Below are 14,850 nucleotides of genomic sequence, written 5' to 3'. Positions count from 1 at the left end.
ATGTCATGCTGGCAGAGCTGAGCTGGGCAGTGCTGGAAACACAGTGAGCGAGGAGGATGCTGGTCGGAGAGGATGCTGGCGGGAGGGTGGGAGCAGATAATTCCTGGGCTTGAAGGTTTTCAAGGAGTATGGGTTCTTACCCACTGCAAAGGCAGGTCCTGGAAATGATCTAAGCGAGAGAGTCACATGATCTGATTTCTGCTGTAAGTAGGCTCACCTGACAAAACACAGAAAGCCCAGTGAAATGTGAATTTCAGACGAAGGGAAAATAAAGTTTTAGTGTAAGTATATGCCAAATGTTGCATGGGACACACTCTTTTTTTCCCAAACAGCTCCGCGGAGATATAATTCCACATGGCGTTCAATTCACCCGTTTCAGGTGTGTAGTTCAGTGGCTTTTGGTTCATTCCAGACAGGCACAACCGTCACCACAGTCAATGTCAGAAAATCTTCTTCACCTAAGAAAACCCAAGTGAACCCATACCCTTTAGCTCTCATCTACCTTCCTCCCATCCCTCCCATCCCAACCCCAGCCCTAAGCAACCACTAATCTACTTTCTTTCTCTATAAATTTCTCTATTCTGAGCTTTCATAGGAATGGAATCCTATAATATGTGGTTTTTTTGTAACCGGCTTCTTTCACTGAGTGCAGTGTTTTCAAGGTTCCGTCATGTTATTGGATGGATCAGTCAACTCTGTATACTTGGATTAGAGGATGTCTTACTTAACAGATACAAATGTCCATACAAGAAGCAGATAAACCCTTGGCCCCAAGAGTTGGAATGGACTCCGCGGGGCTCTTAATGAATGTTTGTAATTTGGGTATCATTTTCCCAGGTCATTTTTCCTCATCCAATTCAACCCAAACAATTTAGTAGAGACAGTCTGGACCTATAGAGGAAAAAAAACCAACAACAAACCTGAGAAGGGCTGGAAGCACTGCTGAGCTGGTCCCCCCCAGCCTGGGGGGAGTGACTGAGGCCAGGCACTGAGGTCATCTCTCTACTTCCAACTCTGACCTTTAGTCCCAAAACTTCAGGGCACATGGGGCCACAAAGACTCATCCTGAAGGACAGGGGACGTGAGGGATGGAGGCTCTTTATTGTTCCGCCTGTTACCAATGCCTCTCCCCAAACTTCTCAAAGGGAAGGGGGCTGTCTGACTGAGAACGGGCACGGGTGCACCAGGCCATCAAAAGGACGCTTGGACTGTAATTTCCACAGCCAGCTGCCTCCTGACCTCAAGTCGGGGGATGAAGACCAGAGGAAAAAGTGGCTTTACTATGGTACAGGACTGACTATTTCACGGCATTATTGCGGGGCTATGAGTGACCTTCTAAGCCACAAGCACTTCTTCCCCTTGCCCGTCCCCTTGAAGTCATTCTGGGGCCACCGAGAAGGGCCAGGCCCGCGGGTGCCATGTGCATTACAGGACACCTCCCACTGGGTGCCCAGCAGCCTGTTGGGTGAGACAAAGCACGTCTTCGGAGCTGTCCTCTGAATGTGTCCTTCCCACAGCGCCCCACAGGGCACACTCTGCCCAACCATCATTCCCTTGAGGAGGTAGGGCTGGGCAGGCCCCCTCACCCTCACACAGAGAGGAGAACTAGGACCTCCTTCTGTGCGCTTATCTCCCTGTACAACCAGGCTTTTATATCTCTGACCATAATTATTTCTAATATGAGGCTTGAAACTCTTTCTGATTTTTCCTTCTCCTGCTAGTGATTTATTAATAGATGTGCCTGCAGTCCCTACCTCAGAGGAGTTTTTTTTTTGTTTCTTATCTGCCAGTTGTAAATATAAGGTATGCAAATACAGCCAGCCATTCAGGCGATATCTGCAATCCATTTGAAGTGGTCACATAATAAATTAAACACACATTTGTGCTGGGAAGTGGCAGCCCTCACAGGCCCCGTGCAAACACATCACAGCCTTTCAACGTCCTCTTACAGGTGTCTGGATAGGACGGGAGCTCAGCGGCCAATCGGCAAGGTGTAGGGCTTGCTGCCCTCCCCCCAAAACTCCCCAGGCAAGGGGCTCACCCTGCAGAAGAGAGGCTTGGGCAGAAATAGCAGCTTGTAAGTCTGGCTTGTAGAAATAAACAAGTTGTCTTATTTGCTCCCACTCTCCTCCCTCCACCCGATGTCGGTGACAGAAAGAAGGCATAGCGCCTTAATACAGAGCAATAATTTTTACCTTATTACTAAACGGGTTTGACCTGGCCTGGTCGCCTGTTTGAAATAGGTCCATAGAGCAGCAGGCATGCTGAGAAGTGTGTGCTCTGGGGAGCTGGTGGACAAGCTGGAAGCAGTGAAAGGGCAAGTCACTAAAATAGGCAGTGCTGCTGGGCTTCAGCCGCTGGACCGCACTCAGACATGCAATGTCAGTTACAGCATCTTGGGCCGCCGGTTTGTAGAAGGTGTGCGGCTAGGTAGGGCAGGCTGGGGGCTGAGAAGTCTGCCCTTTGGACTCATTTTATCCTTTCTGTCACCAAGGGGATGAAGCTGACATGGAGCCAGATAAAGCCCTGTTTCCACTCCGGGATAATTATGTATACTGTCCAGATGTTGGGAGCTGCAACAGCCTTTCACCTGAACACTTCTGATCAAGGCATGCACCGCTGGAGGCAAGCCCATACCTGGTGGCCTAAAATGGTCCCAAATCCCACACATTCTGTCTCAGAATGTTTGCCTGTCAAGTGGGACTGAATCTGCAGAGTGAAGATGGTACCCCAAATCCCACTGGTGGAGGCAAAACCCATCGAAACTTGTGGTGAGAGTCAAGGGGAGGTGAGGGTCCTAAGAATAAGCTTGCTGGCGTCTATTCACTTAAATGAAGGGACTGGGAAAGAAAGGACAAAACTCAAAATGAGCCAGGTGCTTTGTTTGCTTTGAAAATGTTCTTCAAATGAAGTAATTTGATGCAAAGTGGAGACAACAAAGTCTTTTAAGTTTGCATTTATAAGAGAAGAGAATGTATTTGCAGCTTAGGAGGGAGGTGAATTTGACAATGAGGCATTGTGTTACACCAGGGCAGTAAAATAAAATATTTGCAAGGCAGTTTTGCAGAAAGCTTTACAAGTATCTGCCAGAAGAATTCACATGATTTAAAAAAGTGTAGTAAAATCATAGCTAGCAGAAGAAAGGAAATAGTAAAGATTAGAGCAGAGAGAAAATAGAGAATAAAAAAATAGAGAAATTAATAAAATGAAACATTGATTCTTTGAAAAGATAATCAAAATTGACAAACCTTTAGTTAGATAGACTAAGAAACAGTGAGAGAATACTCAAAATGTTGAAATCAGAAATGAAAATGGAGGCATTACTACTGATTCTACAGAGATAAAAAGGATTATAAGACAGTACTATGAAAAACAGTGCACTAACAAATTGGATAACATAGATGAAATGGACAAATCCTTGGAATCACAAAACCTACCAAGACTAAATCATAAAGGAATAGAAAATTTGAACAGACCTATAACTAGTAAAGGGATTAAATCAGTAATTGAAAATCTCCAACAAAGAAAAGCCCTGGACCTGGCGCCTTCATTGGTGAATTTTACCAAACATTAAAGAAGAGCTAATACCAGTTCTTCTAAAACTTTCCCAAAAATTGAAGAGAAGGGAACATTTCCAAACTCATTCTTTGAGGCCAGCATCGCTCTGTTACCAAAGCCAGACAGGCTCTACAAGAAAAGAAAACTACAGACCAATATCCCTATGAACATTGATGCAAAAACACTCAACAAAATGGCAAAATGGAACTGGCAAATGGAACTCAGCAGCATAATAAAAGGATTATATACAGAGTGACAAAATTATATTTATTTCTGGAATGCAAGGACGGTCCAACATATGGAAATCAATCAATGCGATATGCCACATTAACAGAATGAAGAAAAAAAACCCTACATGATCATCTCAATCAATGCAGAAAAGGCATTTGATGAAATTCAACACTTTCATGTTAAACATTCTACAAAATAGGAATAGAAGGAAACTACATCAACATGATAAAAGCCATATAGGAAAACCGCACAGCACACATCATACTCAATGGTGAAAGATCAGGAAGGCAGAGAAGTCATGCAGTCTTTCAGGGACCCTCTGCCCCCATGTCCAAGCACACTTGAAAATCAACTAAAGATGAGGTTTAAAGATTTCATGTAAAAACTTAAACCCCAAAAGACACTAGAAGAAAAAAAGGAAAAAATTTTTTTTGAATTTTTGAATTTTATTTTATCTATTTTTTATACAACATGTTCTTATTAGTTATCTATTTTATACATATTAGTGTATATATGTCAATCCCAATCTCCCAGTTCATCCCCCCCCCCCCACCACTTTCCCCCCTTGGTGTCCATACGTTTGTTCTCTACTTCTGTATCTCTATTTCTGCCCTGCAAACTGGTTCATCTGTATCATTTTTCTAGGTTCCACATATATGCATTAATATACGATATTTGTTTTTCTCTTTCTGACTTACTTCACTCTGTATGATGGTCTCTAGATCCATCCACGTCTCTACAAATGACCCAATTTCATTCCTTTTTATGGCTGAGTAATATTCCATTGTATATATGTACCATGACTTCTTTATCCATTTGTCTGTCGATGGGCATTTAGGTTGCTTCCATGACCTGGCTATTGCAAATAGTGCTGCAATGAACATTGGGGTGCATGTGTCTTTTTGAATTATGGTTTTCTCTGGGTATATGCCCAGTAGTGGGATTGCTGGGTCATATGGTAATTCTATGTTTAGTTTTTTAAGGAACCTCCATACTGTTCTCCATAGTGGCTGTATCAATTTACATTCCCACCAACAGTGCAAGAGGGTTCCCTTTTCTCCACACCCTCTCCAGCATTTGTTGTTTGTAGATTTTCTGTTGATGCCCATTCTAACTGGTGTGAGGTGATACCTCATTGTAGTTTTGATTTGCATTTCTTTAATAATTTCTTGAGTGATGTTGAGCAGCTTTTCATGTGCTTCTTGGCCATCTGTATGTCTTCTTTGGAGAAATGTCTGTTTAGGTCTTCTGCCCATTTTTTGATTGGGTTGTTTGTTTTTTTAATATTGAGCTGCATGAGCTGTTTATATATTTTGGAGATTAATCCTTTGTCCGTTGATTCATTTGCAAATCTTTTCTCCCATTCTGAGGGTTGTCTTTTCATCTTCTTTGTAGTTTCCTTTGCTTTGCAGAAGCTTTTAAATTTCATTAGGTCCCATTTGTTTATTTTTGTTTTTATTTCCATTACTCTAGAAGGTGGATCAAAAAAGATCTTGCTGTGATTTGTGTCAAAGAGTGTTCTTCCTATGTTTTCCTCTAAGAGTTTTATAGTGTCTGGTCTTACATTTAGGTCTCTAATCCATTTTGAGTTTATTTTTGTGTATAGTGTTAGGGAGTGTTCTAATTTCATTCTTTTATGTGTAGCTGTCCAGTTTTCCCAGCACCACTTATTGAAGAGGCTGTCTTTTCTCATTGTATATCTTTGCCTCCTTTGTCATAGATTAGTTGACCATAGGTGTGTGGGTTTATCTCTGGGCTTTCTATCCTGTTCCAATGATTTATATTTCTGTTTTTGTGTGAGTACCATATTGTCTTGATTACTGTAGCTTTGTAGTATAGTCTGAAGTCAGGAAGTCTTGTTCCTCCAGCTCTGTTTTTTTTCCCTCAAGACTGCTTCAGCTATTCGGGGTCTTTTGTGTCTCCATACAAATTTTAAGATTTTTTGTTCTAGTTCTGTAAAAAATGCCACTGGTAATTTGATAGGGATTACATTGAATCTGTAGATTGCTTTGGGTAGTGTAGTCATTTTCACAATATTGATTCTTGCAATCCAAGAACATGGTATATCTCTCCATCTGTTTGTGTCATCTTTGATTTCTTTCATCAGTGTCTTATAGTTTTCTGAGTATAGGTCTTTTACCTCCTTAGGTAGGTTTATTCCTGGGTATTTTATTCTTTTTGTTGCAGTGGTAAATGGGAGTGTTTCCTTCATTTCTCTTTCAGATTTTTCATCATTAGTGTATAGGAATGCAAGAGATTTCTGTGCATTAATTTTGTATCCTGCTACTTTACCAAATTCATTGATTAGTTCTAGTAGTTTTCCGGTAACATTTTTAGGATTCTCTATGTATAGTATCATGTCATCTGCAAACAGTGACTGTCTTCATTTCTTTTCATTCTTTTTTCTTTATTCTGCTCTGTGGCAGTGAATTTCACCATTCTGTCTTCCAGGACACTTATCTATACTTCTGCCTCAGTTATTCTGCTATTGATTCCTTCTAGTGTATTTTTCATTTTGGTTATTGTATTGTTCATCTGTGTTTGTTTATTCTTTAATTCTTCTAGGTGTTTGTTCTTTACTTCTTCTAGGTCTTTGTTAAACATTTCTTGCATCTTCTCGATCTTTGCCTCCATTCTTTTTCCGAGGTCCTGGATCATCTTCACTATCATTGTTCTGAATTCTTTTTCTGGAAGGTTGCCTATCTCCACTTCATTTAGTTGTTTTTCTGGGATTTTATCTTGTTCCTTCATCTGGTACAAAGTCCTCTGCCTTTTCATTTTGTCTATGTTTCTGTGAATGTGGTTTTCCTTCCACAGTCTGCAGAATTATAGGTCTTCTTGCTTCTGCTGTCTGCTCTCTGGTGGATGAGGCTATCTCAGGAAAGTGTTTTATACAATCTGGGAATGATGGAAAGATTTGTATGCAATACAGCAATGGCAGATGTCCTAAAACACCCCATAGACTTGACTAAATATTAAACTTCCTCCACCCTACACCATCTTAAACACCAAGGCTGCAGAACAAATAAGAACTTGGGAAAATGCAAGCCATCTATATAAACACTGGAAGTTTAATATACTTAACAAATATCTTCAAAAATTGGCAAATTAAAAAGAAAAGTATACAGATGCTCTTAAAAAAATAGGTGCTCATTGAACAGAGACAATAAAAACCACAAATGACCAGTACATGGGAAAAAAATTACTTTACTTACAATTAAATGTTACATTATAGCAAGATATTACATCTTTAAAATGAATAAAGGTTGTGTGTTCTGGGGGGAGCATTAGTTCAAAGAAATTGCTAGTTTGAAAGGGCTGGTAAAAATTTTGATTCATATAACATTATAACATTTCTAGGGGATGATTTTGACAATATGTTACAAAAACCTTAAAATGGACATCACTTGGTCTGTAATTCCATGTGTAATAATGTAATAATGGACAAAGGATTTGCTCTGGGAACTGCATGAAGATCATCATTAAACACAGAGAGAGGTATTTGTTTCAATGTTTGATAGTGAAGCACTGGAAACCACTCAGTTGTCCAGAAACAGACGGTTAGTTACATAAATATCGTTATGTTCATGTTAAAGCAACTATCCTATTGCCCCATCAGTGATTCTCAATTCATGTTCCTGGCAACTTTTGGGGGTTCCCTGGTGAACCCCTTCAAGGACCACAGGAGAGCAGCTGTGGGGCTATCTTCCTGATTTGTTTTTACTAATGTGAAAGGTTTAAATCCACAGTTGTAGAGAGATGATTAGTCGCCTGGAACGTTGTCCAGATGCAGTTATGCTTTCGACTGTTTGTGAGATTGCACCATTGCACCACCCGTTGTCAGAGCATCTGTAAGTGCTGCAGTGCAGATCCTTAAACTGACACCTTCCCACTATCCGACCAGGACCAGCACAGGATGCTCCCTCTGGACAGGCCTCCCCGCCACGGTCTGACACCCCCACCCCCAGCACACACCCCTAGTGCTGCCGCTGGTGACCACACAGTGCGGGGTTCAGAGCCAGGGCTCCCAGCCAGGCAGCCTGAGGCTGGAACCCAGTTCCACTGACCGTGTGTGCAACTCAGCAAGCTCCTCTGTGCCTCAGTTTCCTCATCAGTAAATTAGGCTGATAATAGCTCCTATTACATGAGGGAGCTGTGAGGATTAAATGAGAGTAAACTCAGCTAAGGCCATAGATATTAACGGTGTGTATGTGTGCGTGTGTGTAATGCTAATTACTTGTGTATCTATTTGTATATACTCATTACTATACATTCTAAGCACACATGTGTATTTGTTATAGATTTATAATGCTCATTATATACATATTTATATAAACTCATTTAATCATATGTAGATAGGCTTATACCTATAAATATTTAAATAATAATTACATGTAAATATACAGATACAGTTTTATATATTGCATAAAAATCTATGATTAGATATATATAAAATACATACAAAATCATGGATATTTTGATGTATGTATTAAATATATTTATGTATGTATGTATATATGTGTGTTTGTGAACATACAGATCAGTGTAACGAGTAAAGTGTGCTACCTGTGCTTATCTCTGGGGAGGATTTCATGAGCTCTTTTAATATATACCCGCTTAATCCTGTGCTACGGGACCTGGCACATAGCAAGCACTCTGTATGTTAACTATTACTGTTATTGTTCCTTTACTTTTTTACGTCAGACTCTGTACTTCCTCTACTCAGCCTCCTGCTGTGCTTCCCCGTCTCCCCCAGAATAAAGGCAGCCCCTCCCACAGCCCCGGAGGTGCTCTGTGATCTGGCCCTGCTGCCTCTCAGACCCCACCTCTTGCCACCTTCCTACGTTGCTCACTCTGCTCTGGACCCTCTGGCTCCGACTTATCCTCCGACATCCTGGTGTGTCCCACCTCAGGCCCTTTGCACGTGCTGCTTCGGCTGAACCTTGCTTGTCACCTCAGTTCTCTGCTCAGGGTCACCTTATCAGAGACACCTTCCCCAAGCCCCAGCCTAAGAGTGCTGCCTTCATCTCTCTCTCGACTCTCTAGCTCTGCAGCAAATTTGGAGGGTACTGTGGTTAGACCCAGAGCCCGTGACCATCCAGTTCCCACCCTGGCACGTGAGCTGCCTGAGACACGGCATAGCTGCTTTATGGCGTCCCTGCAGCGTGTGTGGTGACAGCACCCAGAGCGGTCTCAGGAAGGATTCATGCAGTGAATGAATGCAATGTGCCAGCAGTGCTTATGTCTTGGTAGAAAGATTGTGTAAGTTCTTTTCATTTTTTTGGTATATATTTTATTTATTTTTCACAATGAACATGAGAAAATGAAAGTCACTTTTAAAAATAGATTGAAGAATGGGGTCAGTCTGAGAGCCGGTGGGAGAGGGATGTGAGCGTGGCCTCTTTCTGACTTCAGAACCAGGTAATTCTCCCAAGTCTACCTTATCATGGGCTTGGGCTACAAAATGTGTCTTATATGGAAGCTTTTTCTGCCCCCTCGGGTGGACATTTTATTAGAGACAAAATTTTATTTTTTTGCTGTATACTTAACTAACAGGATCTTCTCTTCCCTTCCACATGGAAATTCTGGTCCAAAAATAGAGATAACTGAGAAATAAAGAGAGGGGGAAAATCTACTTCATCTAGTTTTGTATTGTCTAGTTGTCTACACCTTGAGACCCAGGGGCTGTGTAAGAAGACAGAAAACAATGAGGACCAGTGGAAAGGTAACGTTCAAGAGCTGATGAAATTGTACTTTCCTAGAGCTCAGTTAGTTTTGGAAAATGTCATAAATCTTGGCAAGAGTTCTACGTTATTTGCTGGGTCCTTGTTAAATAATTATTAACAATTTCAAGACAGCGACAGGAGAGCATCAGACTAAGGTCGGGGCTTTTCTAAGTGACAGGATCCTGAACGATGACCCTCATTTCTGGTGAGGGGATTGGAGGTCAAAGGGCATCCATCCCTTAGCTGAGAGTGCAGGGGCGAGAGCTGGATGCTGCCTGTCGTGGGATTCAGAGTGTGCCTGGTAAGGAACTGCCACCGATGGTGGGATAGGATCTATTCATTATCCTGACTTATGGGAAGGGAGGGAGCCGAAAGCTGCTTGATGGAGAAGTGGCCCCTCTTGGCTGGTAACAAAGTGGAGGTTGTGCTGGTCAAGGCTGGACAGCTTGTCAGGGCCAGAGCCACAGCTCCTGGCGGGGGGGCGGGAGGGGGCCTGTGCTCACTGCCACACCCACTTAGGGGAAGGAAGGAGACAGAGCAAGGTATTGTGTGCACCTGGCAATCCAAACACCAGGGATGCAAGAAAGGATAGGAAAGTGCAGGGAGTACGGGAAAGTGGTGCAAACCCATCTTCGGGGGCGGGGGGGGGGGCGGATTCATGGCTCCTGGGAGAGGAAGAAAATCAAGTCAAAGAAAATTGCAGAGAGATCATTTGGAGTGGGCATGGCCTTTAACCCTTTTAGCCATCCTAAGCATGTTCTCAATCTTTCAGGAATTTGGCCACACGGTTTTCTGGTTCCCTCTATCCCTCCATCTCCCATTTTCCTCTGTCCTCTTTAATTACCGTGTTTTGGCCTCTTCTGATTTAATTGCACAATGTCTGCCACAGGGCGGCATCTCATTAATAGGACGCTTTCTTCGGTTCTTACTTAGCAAAAGATGATCCATGACCCACTCCCAGCGTGAGCCTTTGCAGCGCTGGCTTCTGTTCCAGATGACTTGCTGAGTTAGCAGTCTTGGCTGGGCTGGTGAGCGGTCCTCCCCGACTTCCATATGCACACGGATGCTAATTAGTGAGGAACACCTCCACAGGTTCACACAGGGAGCCATCAAAGTTTCAGTGCTTCTCTCCAAAGGACGGTTTCTCTTTCCAAGGCCTCTTTCATTTCTTCTTTTCCTGTGCCTTACTGAGAGATCGCCTTTTCTTCCCACCTGGTTCACTAACTCACTCACCTTCTAACCACATCACGGCCGAGGTTTCCATCTGTCACCAAGTCGTCACTCACTCTTTGGACACCAAGTCATCCATAGAAAATGCTCACTCTAGTGCCTGACCCAAAGACGTGGTGGGGAGAGTAATAGTGTTATTGAGGGTGCTGTGTGGGTTACATTCTCACTAGACCAATGGAACTCACCTATGGGAATCTTATAAATATGAAACCACTCTTTTTGGATCCTTAAAAACAAGTTTGACCATAATGATATACCACCTCACATTACAATGGCTGCTATCAACAAAAGAAAATAGTAAGCGTTAACTGGAACACTTGTGCACTGTTGATGGGAATGTAAGATGGTATAGCTGCCGTGGAAAATTGTGTGGCAGCTCCTGAAGAAATTAAAAACAGAATTACCATATTGAATCAGCAGTGGAACTTCTGGGTATGTACCTGAAAGAACTGAAAGCAGGAACTTGAATAGATATCTGTACAACTATTTCCACAATAGCATTGTTCACAGTAGCCAGAAGATAGAAGCAACCCAAGTGTCCAACAGAGGATGAATGAATAAAGATAGTGTAGTCTATACGTACAATGGGATGTTATTCAGACTTAAAAAGGAAAGAAATTCTACCATGCTACAATGTGGATGAAACTTGAGGACATTATGCTAAGTGAAGTAAGCCAGTTATAAAAGGACGAATACTGTGTGATCCCACTGATAGGCGGTCCTTAGAGTAATCAGATTCACAGAGACAGAAAGGAGAAGGGTAGTTGCCGAGGGCTGTGGAGGAGTAGACTAGGGAGTTATTGTTTACCAGTCACAGAGTTTCAGTTTTGCCAAATGAAAAGCGTTTTGGAGATGGAGGAGGTGACGGTCGCCCTATAATGGACTCAACGCCACTGAACTGTGCACTTAAAAATGGTTAAGAGAAAACTTAATGTGATTGTATTTTGCCACAATTAAAAAGAAAAGACACCTGAGTGCCTGGAAGAAATCCTCACAAGAAATATTTTATTTTTATTTTATTTTTTAAGAATTCTGCTTTTTTTAAAACTTTGGGTTTATTTATTTATTTATTCATTCATTTGTGGCTGTGTTGGGTCTTCGTTTCCGTGCGAGGGCTTTCTCTAGTTGCGGCAAGCGGGGGCCACTCTTCATCGCGGTGCGCGGGCCTCTCACTATCGCGGCCTCTCTTGTTGCGGAGCACAGGCTCCAGACGCGCAGGCTCAGTAGTTGTGGCGCACGGGCCTAGTTGCTCCGCGGCGTGTGGGATCTTCCCAGACCAGGGCTCGAACCCGTGTCCCCTGCATTGACAGGCAGATTCTCAACCACTGCGCCACCAGGGAAGCCCAGAAATATTTTAAATGAATATGAATTAGGATGAATGTGAGAATGGCAGACCGTCGCTGCATCTGGATGAAAATTTGTCTTCTATGTCGGTTATTAATGAAATCTCCCAGACAGTCTGTTCATGACGGAGAGAGAACCAAGGAGATCTTGGTGAGGGTCATGGGACGTCTGGATTTGTCAGGACAATGTGTCCCGGGCCTCACCCAGGAGGGTGCTCTGTGCTGGCTGGTGGCCTCACTCCTGCTCACAGAGGGCGCCTGGCCACCGAGCTTCTGTCTTGCCAGGAGTCCGGGCGGTCACGGAGATTCATCTTCATTCTGGCACCCGCCGTGATGCGCCCAGCCAGCCCTGCACTTGGTCAGCCCTGGTCGGGGATCCATCCTGGTTCCGTTTTCAATTTTGGAAGTGCTGTTGCAGATTGAAAACCGGTCAGATGATGGGAAAGAGTCAGAGTGAACAGCTGCGCTGTACCCGCCATCCTGCCAAGGCCTAAATGAGCCTTCAGGAAGCCTCAGAGTGATGAGGGTTGGCTCCCAGCGGGAACGACGCATGGCCCCGGGAGCAGCAGCGTGTTGGGAGGGCGTGGGTTGCGCAGCTCGGGGAGGCCCTGTCCACACGGAGCCGGCCCACTCCTGTAGCCCACGGGTACACGTGGAAACCGGATTGATCCAGTTCCTGATCAAACCTTAAGGACTTAACAATAAAGACAAATGACAACCTTGACTCTTCCTAATTAGCTGGTTAGCCTACTTAGCCCTTTGTAAAAAGATCCTCAATGACACAACACATAAAAAATCTGGTTATCGTCTCTTGCATGTATGTTGATACGTTTTCTTCACTTCCTTTGTGTCCATCTCTTAACCACCAAAATCTTCTTCCTGTGAACAGCTTGAAGAACCACTGAACTCTTTGGTATGTAGGTCAAACATGAAACTTCATGTCTTCTCCTGGCCCACTTTGTGGGGGGGGGGGTCAATTGATAGGTTAGGTGGATAGCAAAAAAAGAACTGTTCTTGGTTGTTAAACATGGGGTCAGCCTCAGAGCCAAAGCCAAGGGTCTGCGTCTCTGCGTCAGAGGGAATAGCCAGCACACCTCGACCTCAGCTGGGGCCCTGGGGAGTCTGGCCAGAGGATGGAACAAGAGCTCTCTTTCCAGGCCTTCTCAAAAGACCTCTGTAAAACTCCCTCTGTGCAAGCTGCGTGGAGTCTAATGTGGGTCTCTGATGCGGGGGCCATTGGCTCAGGCAGGCCTTACAGCAGGGGAAAGAAGCCCTCCTATACTTCCTAGGATGAAGTATGTAAAGGGTCGCATCAATGCCCGCCTCCCTCCTGAAGTAGGGCTTCTGTCTGCTGGAGCAGGAGGGTGGATGGTGGGTGTGGAAGAGAGGAGCTGAGCGAAGGCGGGAGACCCTGAGGGGCAGGAGGAGGGGGCTGAATTTGGGGCTGTTGTTGTCTGTAACCGTTTATGATAAACACCGTTGGATACTGAGATGCAGGTAGAATGGTCATTGTAGTTTAACTTTATTTATTTTTACAATAACACTCAGGGATAATTAAAAAAACATATTTTTCTGTTCTTTCACACAAAGATGTTAATTTGGGGTGTTTCCTTCTATTCTTTATTTATCTCTTTGCATGGTAGCATAAATGTTTTGTAGGCAATGTTTATTATATTTTCTTATTGAACGTGAGACGATGATAAAATAATTGCTATGATGCTAATATACATATATAATTTCAGACAGCTGCAAAAATTCTGCAAAAATCCATTTGACATGCTATATTTAACAGTTCCCTTTTTGGAATATATTTTGGGTTATTTCTAATCTTTAATTATTATGAAAATGTGGGGAATGTGTATCTTTGTAAAAGTAGTTTTGCACATTTTGATTTATTTGCTGATGCCAAATAATTGTTACTGGCTGAGATGTGTTCTCCTGCTGCTTTCGGCCAATAGCAATAGATGAACTTCTCTTTTCCTACAGCCTCAGCAGCATTGGATTTTAGGATTAAAACATATTTTCTATTTGGTTTTTATGCCTATCATTTCAAGGAGCACTTCCTTGCTAGGTAGTTGACCGGAGGGCTAACCCATATGTTTGGAATCCCTCCTGTATAATCTCCCTAGTCCCTAACTAACTGTTTCTGTTAGCTCAGTACCTGTGCTGTACTCAGCTTTGGGTGTATTTAGGTGGGAAAAACAGATGAGCTTCTTTCCTTCCTGGGTCCAGTCTGAAAGAAGAGTCAGAGAGTGGAAAGGTAAGGGTGTAAATAATTACACAACCATGAGTTATGATGGGCTCCACAAAGAAAAATCCATGTCACATGAGCGAATACCAAGGCGGACGCGCTCTGGATGGGATTTCAGAGACGGGTCCTCTGAGGAAAGAAGGGTTAGGCTGAGGCCTGATGGTGAAGAGGCACCTGAAGACGTGAGAGGAAGTGCTTTCCTGCAGAGGGGGAGGGAGGCGTGAGGGCCAGGAGGTGGGGAAGGGCCCCTGTGGAGTGTGGAGGGCAGGGGGAGAGGGACCAGGCAAGGGTGGAGCAGGTGGCAGGGGCCAGAGCATGACTGTGAGGTTGGGTTGTGCTGGGAGTGTGGTGGAAAGCACCATTCTCACCAGAGCACAGGTTCGTGTGGTTTGTATCTTGACCCAAAATGAATTCCCTCAACTCACTCGGGAGGTGCTAGGGTGGCCCTCTGGGGGAGGAACTTGAGCAGCTCGGAGGCCCCGGACCTCAAGGATGGTTTTCTACTTGGGAT

This window comes from Balaenoptera physalus, assembly GCF_965194825.1.
Source record: "Balaenoptera physalus genome assembly, chromosome: 14".
Lineage (NCBI taxonomy): Eukaryota > Metazoa > Chordata > Mammalia > Artiodactyla > Balaenopteridae > Balaenoptera > Balaenoptera physalus.
Note: the sequence above shows the minus strand (reverse complement) of the source record.